Raw genomic sequence first — 16,400 nt, 5'->3', positions numbered from 1 at the left:
CCTGAAAATCCATGCTCTTCACAAATGCAAGATAATAAAAAATTCATATAAGTAACAATAACAATAGTCGTATCAAGGCCACTGAGGAGGTAGCTGGAATGTGCCCTGAGGTCTGAAGGGAGAGTAAGGACCTATGAATAGGAAATTTCCCTTGATGTGTACCAAGTGAGATATGAGAATAGCCAGATGCCCTGGACTTCCTGAAGTGTCATCTGTGTATGCAACTCACTGTCCCCTATGGGGACAAATTGCAGATTTGGCAAGAGTTTTTTTCTTTCTTTTTTTTTTTGTTTAAAGAAATTGTTAGTCTAATATTCACAGTCCTCAGCATGCCCTTACCATAAGGTGGTTGGAATGATGTTCTGAAATAACCAATACCCCTCACTCCCGAGGATGATGACCTTCCCTTTGTCCCTTTGCCTTCCCTTTTTGCAGCAAAGCCATACAATACAATTCAGCCCTCTGCCAGCAGATCTGTTACTAAAGGAATTCATGCATCTTGCATCTTGAAGATGCATTATTAATGCCTGGACAAATCACATCAGGTGAAACGCAGCAAGTCCCTGGCACTGAAAAAAAGGAACAAAGGCTGGTTCTACAAGAAAGCGATGGATGAGACAAATTATAACAGCTGGGAGTTTCTTGTAAGTAAGATGGCATAAAAACCAGAAACGCTAAAATTGTGTGCACAGACAGCAACTTTGTATTTTCGTGGTAAAACAGATTACACGTGGTGCTGGAAGAAAGCCACTCTAATTGTGGCTTCGTTAAAGTCATAGTGCTGCAACTCTTTGAATTTCCTAACAAAAGGGGCCAATTTGCTGGTGACCAAATTACTTCCAAGTGCAAGCTCAGGCTCTTGTACATGATTTCTGAGATGGACTAGGAAGGATGGATTTTTCTAATGGGGCCAGTAATCAACTCTGGCTGCACAGGGGAAGAAATAAAATGTGGCTTGGGAGAGTTCACCAGGAAACTCTAGGGGAATGGAGGCCATCTGGGAAAGGGGGAACGGAGTGCCTCTGTCATCTCTCCTGGCCATGGTGGGAAAGCCTGGGTAGGCTGGCCCAACCCAGCAATTCGAGTGTGTGTGTTTCATACCCCTGCATGAGAACTTACAGATCCTTTTAACTTCTAAACTGGACGATTGGAGATAAATAAATATCGGGTTTATTTCAAATGGATTAGAAAAGGCCACAAGTGCACAATCATTTAGCTGTGCAGATCCATGACTGTACCTACTCCCAGCGGTCACTAATGACAGCTGCTTGAGCACTGATGGGCCTTCCCCCACCTCCTGCCCCCGCTTTTTCTGTTGGGGCCATCGCAGGGAGGATTTGTTTTAAATTGCAGGCAACGGCTAAAGTTTATGATGGCATTAAAGGGAGGCATTTTTCAAACTTACTTCTATGTAATCAGTTTTATTAAATAAGATTTCTTCTGGCATCTTGAAAAAAATAACATTCTTTTTAAATATGAAAGCTGCTGATATGTTGGAGAAAGGGACAGTGGTTTCTTTGTGTGTGTGTGTGTGTGTGTGTGTGTGTGTGTGTGCGCACGCGCGCGTGCGTGCGCCCGTGTGTACGTGCCCGCTTGTGCCTCATGCGTACTGTTCTCTTGTGGTTTCTGTGTAATATTGCCCAATTTTCTATTTGGAGAATCACTTTCTCTTACATATACTCAACAACAAACATGAAACCACCTAATTATATTTTCATAATCATGATTAAAAACGATCTAAATTATCCTGCTTGATGTACTCAAAGAGTTTGTTGATTGCTTTTTGATGTGTATTAGAGCTTTATGCAGAGCCACATCAAATGGTTTGCTTCACAATGAAATAAAAGAAAAATCGTTTAATATGCATCCATACTTAAAATATACACACGTAATTCATATTTGGCTAATTAGCCAGCATCAACACGAAATCCATGACCATGAAGTAATTCTGGAAAGGCTGATTACCTTCAAATAGTACATTAATTTCCACTTCACTCATATACATATACATTATATTATATTATATATGTATATGTTGCATATATAATATATATTACATATAAAATATATATTCTTTTTTTTGCACAATATCTGTTCTATGTTTCCCAGAAGTCATCAGTCTTCTGGATGATCAGTGCCTCAAGTTTTCCACATTCTGGGAAAGAACTGTGAGATAAAGATTTGAACTTTAGAATTCACTTTTATGACAAGAATCAGACATAAATGTTCCCCCTTGTTTAACATATGCTCTTTTGGATGATAGAAGGATCATGGGTCAGTTTGCATGAAGGAGCAGGAATGGGCCACAGGCTCCAGTGTGAGCTCTTCCTGCTGACTACCCATAAAATGAACAAGTGGCTATTCCCCTCCTCCTGGGGAACAACAGTGTAAAGACTCCTCGTGCGTCTCCTATTTACACACATTAATTTATCCCAGGGCAGGAAGGACTTTCTTTTAGGCCTTTGTCTCAAGGCACTTTTTCGTGTTTGTGGTAATATTGTGTGAGGTGCTTTCAAATTAGCAACCTTCATTTTCACACTCAAATTTCATCAGACGTTTAAAACATGTTGTGGGGGCAGAGCCCCAGAGAGCAGTTTCCAGGCTCTTGGCCTCACGTGGAAAGGTGCTGGCTCGGGTAGTAGATGGCCGTCAGCTGTGGCCCTTGAGCCATTGGCCACTAATATAACTGCTGTGTTAGGGAGTGAAGTCGAGGAGAGAGTCGGTCAGTTGGCAGAAAGCAGTCAGCAGGTCGCACGTCGTGTGAATCCAGCCTCCAGTGAGACTATAGCGGTATGACTCCCCCACCTATGGCTCCGTGGGTGTTCCTTTTTGGCCTAGCCATATCCTGCGTTCTTATGTGGGGAGCGGGACTAGAGACCCCGCAGGCCGCCCCGCACGACACATGTACAGGTTATTTCTAACAAAGACGTTTGTAACTGTTCATTAGTAGAGTGTTCCAATCTGTTTGTGAGTCTTCACAGCATTGGAGGCCTGTCTGTTGATTTTGGAGACAGTTGTTTGGAATAAATGGGTAGCTGACAGGTGGGGCAGTGCCTGCAAGAGGTATAAATCAAAGAGGAGAGATGAGACATGTTTTCCATGTTCAGACATATGGTGATGATAGGTCTAAATAAAAGGCCAAACTAATGAAGGTTATACATTTTAATATGAAGAAACTGGCTCATTTATTCATTCAACAAACACTGAATACCTTTTGTTTGCCAAGCTAATTCTGAAGGGTAATGGTAAATCAAAGAAAGCTGAATATGGTTAGTTCTGTGGATGGGGAAGTTATATAGAAAGAAACACATACAATATGCAAATTGATATAGTAGGAACAGGTGCAAAGGACTATGGGAAGATGAAGGAATAACTTCCTACATGTGTTAGGAAAGGCTTTACTGAACAGCATTTTGATAGGTGAGTTGGAGCTCTCTCCATAGAAAGGCATTCTAGGGAAAGGAAATACTATGCATGAAGGTCAGGAGTGTGAGGGGGTATGGCACCGGAGGGTATGTTGTGTTTTTATGTCTCACTGTATTTTCAGTTTTGAGGATGGAAAAGGCAGGAGATCAAGTTAGAAAGGCAAGGGACTGGAATGTAAAATGTTGATATGCTGCACTAAGAAATTTGGACTGTATCTCATAGGCAAAGATGAAATTGGAGAATGACATGATCAGATTTGGGTTTTGGAAAGTTAAATCTCTTGAAGTGTAGACGATGAATTAAAAAGTGGAAAGAAAGATTGTCAGAGGGGAGAGGCATTAGAAAGTTATTATAATACCTCCAGAGAAAGGCAATGGCAGCCTGAAATAAGGCAATGACAGTAGGATAAAGGGGAAGGAGAAGTCCTTGACATCTTTCTCTGTCTATATAAAAATGACCAGAGTTGTTAAGCCCTTCATTTACATGGACCAGAAACTTCAGCCACATCAGACCATTTGCAGAGTCTGCTGACCCCTTGTCCAGCCTGCTAACTTCTAATTTACTTGAAGAGTCATGCCCAGCATTATCTCCTCTGGTAAGCTCTGTCTCCTCCAGGCTGAGTTAGGCATCCCTTGTTTGGACTCCCCCCAAAACTGGCATAACTCTAATGAAGCCGTTCCCACTGTACCTGGTACTTGGTTATGGTCTCCTTGAGGGTGGGTGCTATACCTTGCAATATATGTAATCAAAGTGGCTACCATTCGATGAGCACCCTATGAATAACCTTGGAATGGACAAATGCAGCAGTTTAATTGTCATTTCGTCATATAGTTCAACAAAAGAAAACAAAGTGCCTGTCATCCTAAGATGCATTGTTGGAGAAATCTTTTCTATTGATTCTGGACCTGTGGACTATAGCTATAGAGTATAAAGTTGCATGAGAAGTTGGCAAATTTGTGGTGATTTAGATTAATATAGGTCACCAATAGAAAAAAGAAAGCCCTCCAATTATATTGTCAACTTGGATGCCATAAATACATATACAGTGGGTGCCAAAAAAATGTATACACATTTTAAGAAAGGAAAAAAACAGTATTAAAATTGTAATAATATATACTGATAACAAAATATGAATACAAGTCATATGTATACATTTTTTGCACCCCTGATATATATATATATATATGTATATATATATATACACACACACACACACACACACACATTTATATCTCATATATACATATACATTTATATATTGGGGTGGGTGTGGGCAAAAATGTATACACATGACTTGTATTCATCTTTTGTTATCAGTATATATTGATTGAACCATTCCATCCCACTGTACAAAATATCCCTTGAATGATTAGATTTTCAGGTTATTCTTGAACATTTTCATAAAAAGGAATTTATTATTTTTGAAGAAATCATAAAGATTCCTAATTATAAGAAAGTTATTCCTTATATTGAGATGAAAACTACATCTCTGTGACATACAAATATTTTTATTAATTTATTTACACGTTCAGTCCACTAGCAAGTATTTATAGAATACCAATAGGAAAAAATGTATCATGTATCAGGTGCAGTACTAGACCCTGGGGATAAAGTAATAAAATAGACAGAGTGGGTCTTTCCCTTATGATCTTAGCTGTGGATCTTACCCTATGGATTTAGTGAAAAGGTAGGCAATTAAGCATGCATTCTGACAAGTACTATGAAAGTGGAAATATACTGGGGGTGCCAAAAAAAAGTATAAGTGGACACTTTGGTCAACGTTGCTCAAGCAGTAGTTTGCCGTAATCAGAAGTGTCTAGACACTGATGGTAACCACTCTGAGCACTCTTGTAATTGCAGAAGTCAAAGGTGACTTGTATTCATCTTTTATTTTTGGTATATATTGAGTATTACAATTTTAATACAGTTTTCGTTTCTTAAAGTGTGTACACATTTTGTTAGCACCCTCTGGAGATGTGCTATAGCAACATGTAGGAGGGGTATCACATTTGAACTTAAATGATCTGAGAGAGCTTCCTCAGAGCCATCCAAGCTGAGTTGAAGGATGCAGTAATGCTTAATGATTTCATCCCTTATGACAGTCGTTGAAACACGTGAAGATAGAATTTCCCTCAAGTCCTATACTCCAGGCTATAAAACAATTCTTTCAATTCTCATTTCCAGACCTCATCAGTCTGCCTTCAGTATCTCCTGATTTACCATTTCGGTAACTTTGTTAGAAAATAAATGAGATTCGTTTGGCCTGACATCTTCTTAGTGAACCCATTTTGGCTCCTAGTGATAAATGTTTTCTTCTCAAAGTGCTTACAAACCATCCATTTAATTATCCATTAAAGAATTTAGTTAGGTATCAGTATAAAGGTTTATTTTGAAATGTTTACTATTTAAAAGTTAAAATTTTTGCCTACTTGTAGTTTTTGGTCTCTCTGGTTTTACAAGATTTTAAAAAAATTACTACAGTGGTTCTCTGATTGTATTTGCAAACTGTTTGTCTTGGGAATGATTACGAGTGTCTGAGCCAAGACACAATTTTCCTATCATCTCTACAGTCTTACTCTTTGGTTATGTGTTAATTATATTTATCTTTCACTTTTTTATTTGATGATTACCCTCCTTGGTGAAGATGATTGCAAAGAAAAAGTCATTTTATTTATACCATCAGATAATATTTATACCACTATCTTTCTCAAACAAAGACACTCTCTTACTTTTCATCTCTTGTTTTCAAACATAGTACAATAAATGCTTTTTTGTCTTTGTACTTTTCAAGACAAAGTTAACCTCTGGCTTGTGGACTTTGTGACATTCTTTGTAAACTTTCATTCTTTCCTCCTGCTTAGAATTAGTGATTATGTAACTCTCCTTCTTTTCATTGACGTGCTTTAAAAAAATTGAACTTATTGAAGGATACTCTAAGCAGCTACCTTGAGTCCTTTGGATGTTTACCCTTTGTTAAAATTATTCATAACTATATAATCGAACTTTCATTTTTGGTGCCTCCAATATTTCTTGGGCCACATTTCCTTTTAGTGCTGTATTTTCCCCAATTAAAAACATACATTCTTTTCTAGGATCTAGGATGCACTAATCTTGTGGCAAAGAAAAAGGGGAAGAGAATTAGTATTGATTGAGTACCTATTACGTTCCATCCTAATGTTGTGTTCCTTATTCATTTTCTCAACACCATTTGTGGTTGCTTGATTATTTTAATTGTTCAGATGAGGAAATACTCAATATACTGTCCTACCTAAGAAATGGCAAAGATGGGATTTAAGCCTGAATCCATTTGACTCAAAAGCTCCTTTTAATGTACCATAGGCTAATTAGTTCCATTTGCTGGCACATCTGTATGTGCTACGACATATGGATTGTTACCACTTCTTTAGAAAGTCAGAATTCATACTCTTTGGAGAATAAGTGGAGATCCACAAGTACCAGTTCTATAGTTTTTCTATGTATCACATTGTTCCCCTCAATGATATCTTGACATTTTGGTCCTCTACGGCTTCCTAGTAGTGTTCTATATTTTTGGTAGCACTTGTAATTGGTGATCACGTCGTAAAAAGGAGAAGCCTTTAGGAATGAAAAATCCTAGTTAAAACCCTTAGCATCTTTATCAGTTGTTTATTGCTGCATAACAGTATTGCCACAAAGTTAGGCACTTACAACAACACAGATTTATTGTGTCACAGTTGCAGTAGGTCAGGAGTTGGGACACAATTTTGTTAGAGCTTCTGCTTCAGAGTCTCACAAGGCTGCTTTCAAGGTCAGGTGGGATGTAGAGTCAGCTGCAGCTTAACTGAGGAAGAATCTACTTCCCCATTTACTTCCTGGCAGGCGGTAGGACTGAGGGCTTGAGGTTCTTGCTGCCTATTGGCCGGAGGCTGCTCTCAGTCCCTTGCCACATGGGCCTCCCAGCATGGCTTCCTCAAATCCAGCAAGGGTGAGATTCTCCTCACAAGACAGGCATAACAATCTTATGTAATGCAATCACACACCTGAAGCCATGGACATTCCATCACCTTTGCCATATTCTGTTGGTTAGAACCTAGTCACAGACACAATGGAAGGGATGACACAAGGGCATGAGTACCAGGAGGTGGAACAATGGAGATTGTTTTAGAGTCTGTCTAGTGCTGCATTTATTCTTTTGGGTACCATGATGGATTTTGCAGTTCCCTGAGAATTTCCTTGTCAATATCCCCTTAAACTACCATGGGAATACCTGATGGCTGTTTTTTTCTTTCCTTAAGTTTTCTTTGCCCCATATTTTTCTATCTTTCTGTGAACTTTGATGAGCATATAATTTCTTTTAGTTACAATTTTTTAACATCACTATTTTAGCACACACACACAAACACACACACACACACACTCACTCTACAGCATCTTACAGCATCTCCTCACAGTCCTTCCCAAAGACAAGTGACCTGTCGGGTCCCCATGGTCACATGGAACATTCTGCCACTTACCCATTGCTAATGCTCATACGTCACTTCCCAGATTTGCATTCTTTTCTTCCCATAAATATTAAAGAAAGGAAATTTGCTTCTTTCACCATGACCTTTCTAGTCTTCAAGGCTTGTTTATGTGTTTTAAAGAATTCATGTCAACATTATATCTCTTGCAGGAGCTTTGGCCAATTTCTTCATTACATCGTACAAGAAATAGCCTGTGGTCACATTAATTCAAAGTAGAATGCATGAAGTTTGCAGTGCTAGCAGGCGGGAATGACAGTATTGACCCAAGTCTCTGCTGCTATCAGCCAAGTAGACCACTTATGTCGTAAAGAAATCAGCGTGGCTGGACCCTGAACTGTTAGGGCTTGAGTTGGTTTTGCATCTTTGGAGCCTCCTTTCCCACCCAATACATTTTATTTTATTACAGGAAAAATAATTTAGGGCTTTGGCAAAAACAATTAAATAATTCAGAGACTGGTGATTTTTTTTTTTCAAATTTGTAGCTGAATCAAATATTTATAAGATGTAGATCCGTAGGTAGTACAGTTCTTAGATGGGAGGTGCACGGGATAACCAATGCTTCATCATAGTGGGCTGATGGAGCTCAAAGGCAGGCAGTTCTGGGTTTGGTATTCATATAAAAAAGAAAAAAAAAGCACTCCGCACCATTGCCTCCCAATCCATTCTCCCATTTCTAGGTCCCTGGTGCTTGTCCCTTGATGTGGCATCATTGACAAGAACTGGAGCTTCAAACACACCTTTTGTCCTCTATGGTGTTTCCAGTATTCCTTTCAGTAAATTTTTAATGACGCTTTCAATTATTGGCCAAACAGCATTTGACAGAATGCACCCTGGTTGAAAACTAGCACTTAGACTGGAGTGGTGTTTTTAGATAGCAATTAGCATCCACAACGCTGTCATGATATCTGTGAACACACTTTCGGGTTTATCCTAATGATTCCATTATAATATGCTCTGCTGTTTTTTTGTGTTTTTTTTTTAAACAAATGTGATGGTCTTGCTTTTATGATATTGCGGAGAAACTGTATTTGGGTTCTGATTAGAAAGAACTAAGCTGGTGTGTTTCTCCCTTCTGGACCTGTGACTTGCTAAAACCAGATCTGCTGAAGGTTTTTGGTGGGTCCCCTGTGTAGCCCTGCAGCACAGAGTGGGAGAGAGCTGTAGCCATTACATGTGAAGTTGCTAGGAGGCGGAGATGCTAAAGTGATGTCCTTGTTAACCATTAGGTGCACGGAAAGGTCTCATGGAAGTTAGTTTCCAAAAACCGTAGAGCAAGGCACAAAGCCTCAGACAATGTTTATCTTATCCACAAAACAATCTTGAGTGCTCTCAATTGTGTGTAAATGCCTTCTAAATGTATAACTGCTCCCACCTTTGGCTTGAATGGGTACAATGTACATAGGCAAGTTGATATTTGAACAATAATTCAGAAAACATAACCCAAAACACTATTGGAAATAAGAAGAATGAGAATGTTTGTTGCTGTTATTCCTCTTTTGGTTGGCATTGTACAATTCTTGTCTGGGGCTTGGTTTTTATGGGTATAAAATGGCGATAGGTAATAATAACTTACATATGGCATAACTAGGCCCCATTAGAAGTCAGGTATTGGCAATAACAGGAAGGAAACACCAGGAAGCTAAAGGACCCAGGATGAATGCATAACTTCCTTCTAGGTCTGAATAGGAAAATATGGTTGATCTTTTTATTCCTGAACCTTGAGTGCTCTGGGGACATTTTGCAGTTAAATGCTTATGAAAATAAAAGCATATTCTTCTGTAGTGTGTTTGTATTGCCATCTAGCTAAGACCTTGAAATCTATTTCAGAGATTGATTTCTGACTTCTTATTAGAAACATATCTTTGCAGAACTAAGGGGAGTCCAATGACATTCGATGAAGTTATTCTTAATTTGTTCTGTTTCCAAACCATATTTGTGCTTTTTTGTTTGTTTGTTTGTTTGTTTTTCATCAACTGGGGTTTGGGTTTCTAAATAAAGGGCCTGAAATCCCAGATGATATGGATTTCATATTATGATCATATTTACTTAATATTTGCTCAAATAAATTACTCTCTATTTCAACTTAATCACATGGAATATATGCACATTTCTGCTTGTCCCACTGACTTTCGTATCCTGGAGTGTTTCATCATCTTTTTGTCCTAGGCCCTTTGCACAGGCTATTCCTTCCATCTGGAATGATCATGTCCTCTCTTTGCCTAGTCAATTCACCTTTAAAACTTAGCTCATAATAGTATTTTATAAACTCTTCTGTGAAACCCTCTTCTTTGCCCTTAACTAGGTCTGTTTCTCCAGTTAAAAGCTCTATATCTCTTCTTAGTGGCCCAAACCCCAAACGTAATTAATGTATTGTGTGGTAACCAATTGTTTAACATCTGAATTCCTAGGTGGAATATACATGTCTTGAAGTTGAGTACCGTCTTATTCACAGCTCTGTACCAAGCCCCTCACGTAGGTCCTTGCCCTAGAAGATGTTCAGTTATTATTTATTGATTGAATGAGTGAACATTGTTTGAAGAATTTGACGAATTCTGATCAAGTCTGATACACTCGTAAAGAATATTAATGTATACTTTCGGTCTACATTAGTTATAACTTCAACTACCACCAATTCTCTGATGTCTCACGAATCTCTACCCTAGATTTCTCCTCGGAGTTCTAGATCCACTTAACCAACTCCCTACAGAGCGTCCTCATCTGAACCTAAAAGAGGCATTTCAATCTCAAGTTTTACAAACTGGAATTCATGACAGCCAATATTCCTTCTTTTCCAAGTCTGCTCTTTCTCCTAATGCATTATCATGATTAATAAAACTACCAACCACCCAGTTGACTCTAAGGGTAATGTGTCTTTGATCTCTACACTTGTAGCTGTTCACATCTCTTTTCATTCACGTTTCATTTCCCTCAAGTTGATTAATAAGATGAACTTTCTAAAGTAACAGGGATATTTTTCCATCAAGCATTGTAAGTAACAACATTCCCACATAGAATCTCTAAACAAGACCTCCAGGTTCATCAAGAAATCTGGGAGTCTGTTCCATCTCTTACTTCTCTCTTCACTTCCTTATCTAAGTCATTGAGTCTTGTCAATTCTACTTTCTAGTAAGTATCTGTTAGGTGCCTTCTCCCCTTTTCAGTGTTTGGTTCATGCCTTATTAACTCAGCCAGGACTTTGCGTAGACTTCTCATTGCTCTCCGTGCTGCAGGCCTTGCTTTCTTCTAGTCCAGCTCCTGATTGCTACAGGAACATTTTCTCAAATATAAATCTGGTCTTGGAAGTAACCTATCTCAAACCTTTAAAAACTCCCCTGAGCAAGCCGCTCCTCCATGTCCTTCATGATTTGTTCTTTGCCCTTTTTTGCAATCTCAGATCCCAGGACTTCCCCTCATGAATCCGATGCTTGAGCATATCAAATCACTTGCAGTTTCCCATGCATTGTATGTTTTTCCTTGCCTCTTGGCATTTACACATGGAATCTTCTGCTAGAATGCTCTTTCTCAATAATTCTTCACATATTAAATGAAGTTTTATATCAAATTTATATCCTTTCTGGAACACTTCATGCTTCCTCACGTACTCTTCAGCAACTTCTTTTCTCATTTCCATTTGCCCCTGTGCAAACTACAGTTTCACCATATTGTACTTGTTTATTTACACATCTCTCTCCTTCATTAGACAAGAGTGTTCCTTGAGGCCAGTGATTGTGTCTTATTTGTCCCCAGTGCCTAGTATGGTACCTGTAGGTCTTCCAGTAGGTATTCCATAAATATCTGTTGGTAAATTGAATGCATGAAAATGTAGCCAATAAAACTTCTCAGTTGCATATAGGAGGTCTGACAATTCTGTTCACGAACTTGTTGCAACAATGTTGCTAACCTTTTTTTGATATCAGAGTGATTATTCTTTATGAATTTGTATCAACTGGACAAATAGTTAACCAAGTTTACTATTTGGAAGTGCTGAAAAGGCTGCGTGAAAAAGTTAGGCGACCTGAACTTTTTGCCAACAATTCATGGCTCTTGCATCACGACAATGCATCAGTTCACAGGGCACTGTCTGGGAGGAAGTTTTTAGCTAGTAAACAGATAAGTGTATTGGAACACCCTCCCTACTCACCTAATCTGGCCCCAGTGACTTTTTTATTTACCCAAAGATAAAGGAAATATTGAAAGGAAGCATTTTGATGACATGCAGGACATCAAGGGTAATACGATGACAGCTTTGATGGCCATTCCAGAAAAAGAGTTCCAAAATTATTGCTTTGAAAGGGGGACTAGGTGCTGGGATTGGTGCACAGCTTCCTAAGGGGAGTACTTTGAAGGTGATCATAGTGATATTCAGCAGTGAGGCATGTAGCACTTTTTCTAGGATGAGTTCATGAACTTAATTGTCTGACGTTGTATCTTTTATACTTGTGAACTGTATTAATCAGTGTTCTTCAGAGAAACAGAACCAATAGGAATTGGCCCTTATGGTGTCATGGAGGCCAAGAAGTCCCATGATATCTGCTATCTGCAAGCTGAAGAACCAGGAATGCCAGTGATATAATTCAGTCTGTGTCCAAAGGCCTGAGAACCAGGGGAGTTTATGGTGTAAGTCCAAGGCTGAGTCCAAAGACCTGATTACCAGGAATGCTAGTGTTTTAGAACAGAAGAAAATCAATGTGTTAGCTCAAGAGAAAGAGTAAATTTGCCGTGTCTCTGCCTTTTTATTCTATTAAGGCCCTCAACAGTTTGGATGATGACTATCTGCATTGGTGAGGTTGATCTTCTTTACTCAATCTATGGATCCAAATGCTAATCTCTTACCAGCTATTTGTGCGTCACTTTGCCCAGTCAAGTTGATACATAAAATTAAACATCATAGGTAACAGAATTTAATAACACTCCTCAAAGATTCCAGCGGCAGGGAACTCTACAAATTGAAATTTTACAGTCATGGATCCATCAGAATTTATGGTCTGAAGGGGATTATATAAAATAAAATTCAAATACATTTGATTATGCATTTCTAATTCATGATAATAGAAATATGATTTGAAATAAAATAGAGCTGTGCAAGCTATTGGGAGAGGAGAGGAGGAATTTCGCATGTTTTTGTTTGGAATAGAAAAATATGTTTGAATATTTCATTGTATCTTAAGAGAATTAGACGTTAGATAACGTTTAATATGTGACAAGAAAACACTGTCTAATCTGATAGAAGGGGGACACTATATATTCTGAGATAGATTTTGAAATTGAACAAGAAACTGAGGTTGGATAAACATCATTCATGGCTACAGTTAGGGGACATTACTACTGATGAAAGTATTGATCTTATTTTTCTTGATGGAAAAACTTGAATAGGATCTTATGTAGTTTCATTTTAATGAGGTTGCCTCCAGAAGTTGATCAGTCTCATGTGACTTAAGTTATATCAAAATATTTCATTCTTTGAGGGTCTTCTATATACGAACTGTCAAATCACTCTCCGTAGCTCACATTTTTCTCAGCATCTGTACCAAAGCATATTATCTTGAGAGGTAAGAAATAATTATGATATTTTAAATCTTGCAGGGGATAGGCTGAATTTTAGTTTTTTTTTTCTGAGAATATATGAAAATTGCAGTGCATCTGGAGTAGTTCATCACAATCCTGGAGAAATTATTGAGTGATGAGCTATCCAATTATGTTATAGTTGATGGCACCAACTTGGATTTATTTCTTATCCCCAAACTGGTCATGTTGGACTTGAATTTTTGAATGTCAAAATGTTTTTAATAAAAGAAATATTTTCTGTTAGAGGTCTATGACAGAAGTCCTCTCGGATCAACTGTTTATTCCTTAATGTTAAGTGAGTTTCTAAGTGAGTTTTCCTCTTCCTCAAGTACTCAGCTGAGGACATGATATGCAAGGCCTTCAATAAATGAAAGAACCTATAGAAGTTAGAAAGAAACCACAGCATTTTTCTAGGTCCATGCATTAGTGTGGTTAGGTGATAAGAGAACTTATCAGAAACATGCAGTCACAGGGATTTACATTTGTGTCTAGCAATGATAATGGAAACCTCTCTTCCCTTTGTGTTCATTTGTTTTTGCTTTGCTTGGGGATGAAAAAAATGCAAGCACTCAGAGTTGCAAACTTCAAAGGGAAATATAGCATTTCCATACTTGAAAAGTGGTCAAGGATGAATGAGCTTTCATGGACTTCAAATGCCAAGTTCCTGGAGTTCCAAACAATCAGTAGTGGTGCAAGAGGCTCATATTCAACTCTGAAGACTTTTTAATGTAAGAAAATGTATTTTTTCTATTATAAAAACAATACATGGATAGGTATAAAGTGGTAAGACAAACTTGGTACATCATTTTCTAATATTAAACTATTACATGATGACTTTTTGATTTTGTGCCATCTCTCCTTTGAAAATGAGATATTTTCAAGGCAGGAGCTTTATCTTAACTATCTCTCTATGCTTAGTGCCTTTATAACACATTCATATATGTTTGTGGACTAAATGAGCAGGTGAGGTTACTGCAACCATCATTATAGTTCTACAGTTACTCAGGCAATAACAACACACTATTATAAGAAGATTTTAGATTATTCTGTAAAATCAGCATAATATTTTAGACCAACCTTGAGAGAAGATAGATTATTTTTTCTTCCAAAACCAGAGCAAGTGAATATGTAGCTGAAAGTTTTCTGCTTTGGTTTTAGGCTGATAATTGATTCATTTACAGAAAACGAGTACAACAAAATAGAATCAAGAAACTCAATGTGGAAGATTTCCAGCCAAGATGGTGAAGTAGGTAAAGGCTGTCCTTGCATCCTCTCATGACCGCATCAAAATTACAACTAAACTGCATAATTACAACTAAACTAAACTTACAGCCATCATTGAGAATAATCTGAAGTCTAGCTGAACAGAAGTCCTACAACTAAGGATATACTGAAGAAGCCATGTTGAGACTGGTAAGAGGAGCAGAAATATGGAATGGGCTAGTCTCACATGCACATGTGATGGTTAAAGATCTGGAGGTATATCTTTGCTACAGAGGTCCCCCCCTGAGGAGTGAGGGATCCTAGCCCCATACCAAACTCCCCAGCCCAGGGTTCTAGTGCCAGGGAGTAAAGTCCCCATAACTTTTGGCTGTGAAAACCAGTGCAGGTTGTAACTGAGTAAGATAGAGGGTGGCTGGAGTACCAGGTATTCCTCTTAAAGGGCCTGCGCATGAACTTACTTCCTGATGGATTCACTCACTCTGAGCTCATGCTGAGGCAGCAGCTCAGAAGATGCCAGGGATATATGGGGAGGGACTAAATTGTCTGGCTTCATGGTAAGAGCTGGAGGGGCAGCTTTCTCCCAGACAGAAGTGCTGGCAGGAGCAATTGTTTTTTTGTTTTGTTGAGTCCTCCTTCCTCTTAGATGCAGTTGGCTACTATATCTGAGTTTCCATTAATCTGGCTAACACTATTCACCCCTCCATGGTGATTCCCTGAGGCCCCACCCCACCCAATTTTTAAGCCCACTTATGCCACTTCCAGTAGCTTTACCACTTCAATGGCCTGTCTGGACTCATCCTATGAAATTTCCTGAAGTATCTCAAAGGTTCACAAAACCGAAATAGTAGGATCTAGCCTCCATGCCGGGCACTAGTGGCAGTGGGCCTGGTTTTGCAGCTGAGCCTCCCCCAGGCATCTCCAAGTCCAGTGTGGTGACAGCCATCTATGGATTGCTTTGTGGCTCATTCCACGTGGCTCCAAGCAGAGCAGAGGTTGCTGCTGAACTTGGTCTGAGGCAAGGCCCCTCCCAGAAGACCCCAGGGCTGGCACGCCCTGTGGCCAACTTCAGACCCAAATAGAGCACCATCCTGCTGCCTCTGCAGACAACACACCCAAAAGGCAGACTTGGCAGGCACCAGAGCTCTGCTAAAGTGAATCCTTCTCTGAAGGATCAGCCCCTGCACAACAGCTCCTCCACTATAGTCACAGTCACTATAGTCACTACAGTCACAACAAATCAGTTCAAGGGTCAATCCCTCCATTAAAATGCAAACAGCAATCAAGGCTCAACTACAACAGAAAAGCACACATAACCCACACCTGGAGCACCTGGCTCAGGTGACCAGGGAGACTGTGCCACTGGGCCCCATAGCACACCTAATACATAATGCCAATTTACAAGACTGAGAGATGTAGCAGCAATACCTAACACATAGAAACAAACACAGGGAGGTAGCCCAAATGGGGAGACAAAAAAATATGACCCACATAAAAGAACAGAGCAAAGCTCAACAAAAAGAACTAAACAAAATTGAAACAATCTACCAGAGGCAGAGTTGAAAACACTGGTTATAACGATACTCAATGATCTCAGGGAGAACTTTAACAAAGAAATAGGAAACATAAAAACGGAGACAGAAAGCATAAAAATAACCAGCCAGATATAAAGAATACAATAACTGA

The sequence above is a fragment of the Rhinolophus ferrumequinum genome, chromosome 19 (assembly GCF_004115265.2).
Source record: "Rhinolophus ferrumequinum isolate MPI-CBG mRhiFer1 chromosome 19, mRhiFer1_v1.p, whole genome shotgun sequence".
Classification (NCBI taxonomy): domain Eukaryota; kingdom Metazoa; phylum Chordata; class Mammalia; order Chiroptera; family Rhinolophidae; genus Rhinolophus; species Rhinolophus ferrumequinum.
This window is presented reverse-complemented; position numbering follows the sequence as displayed.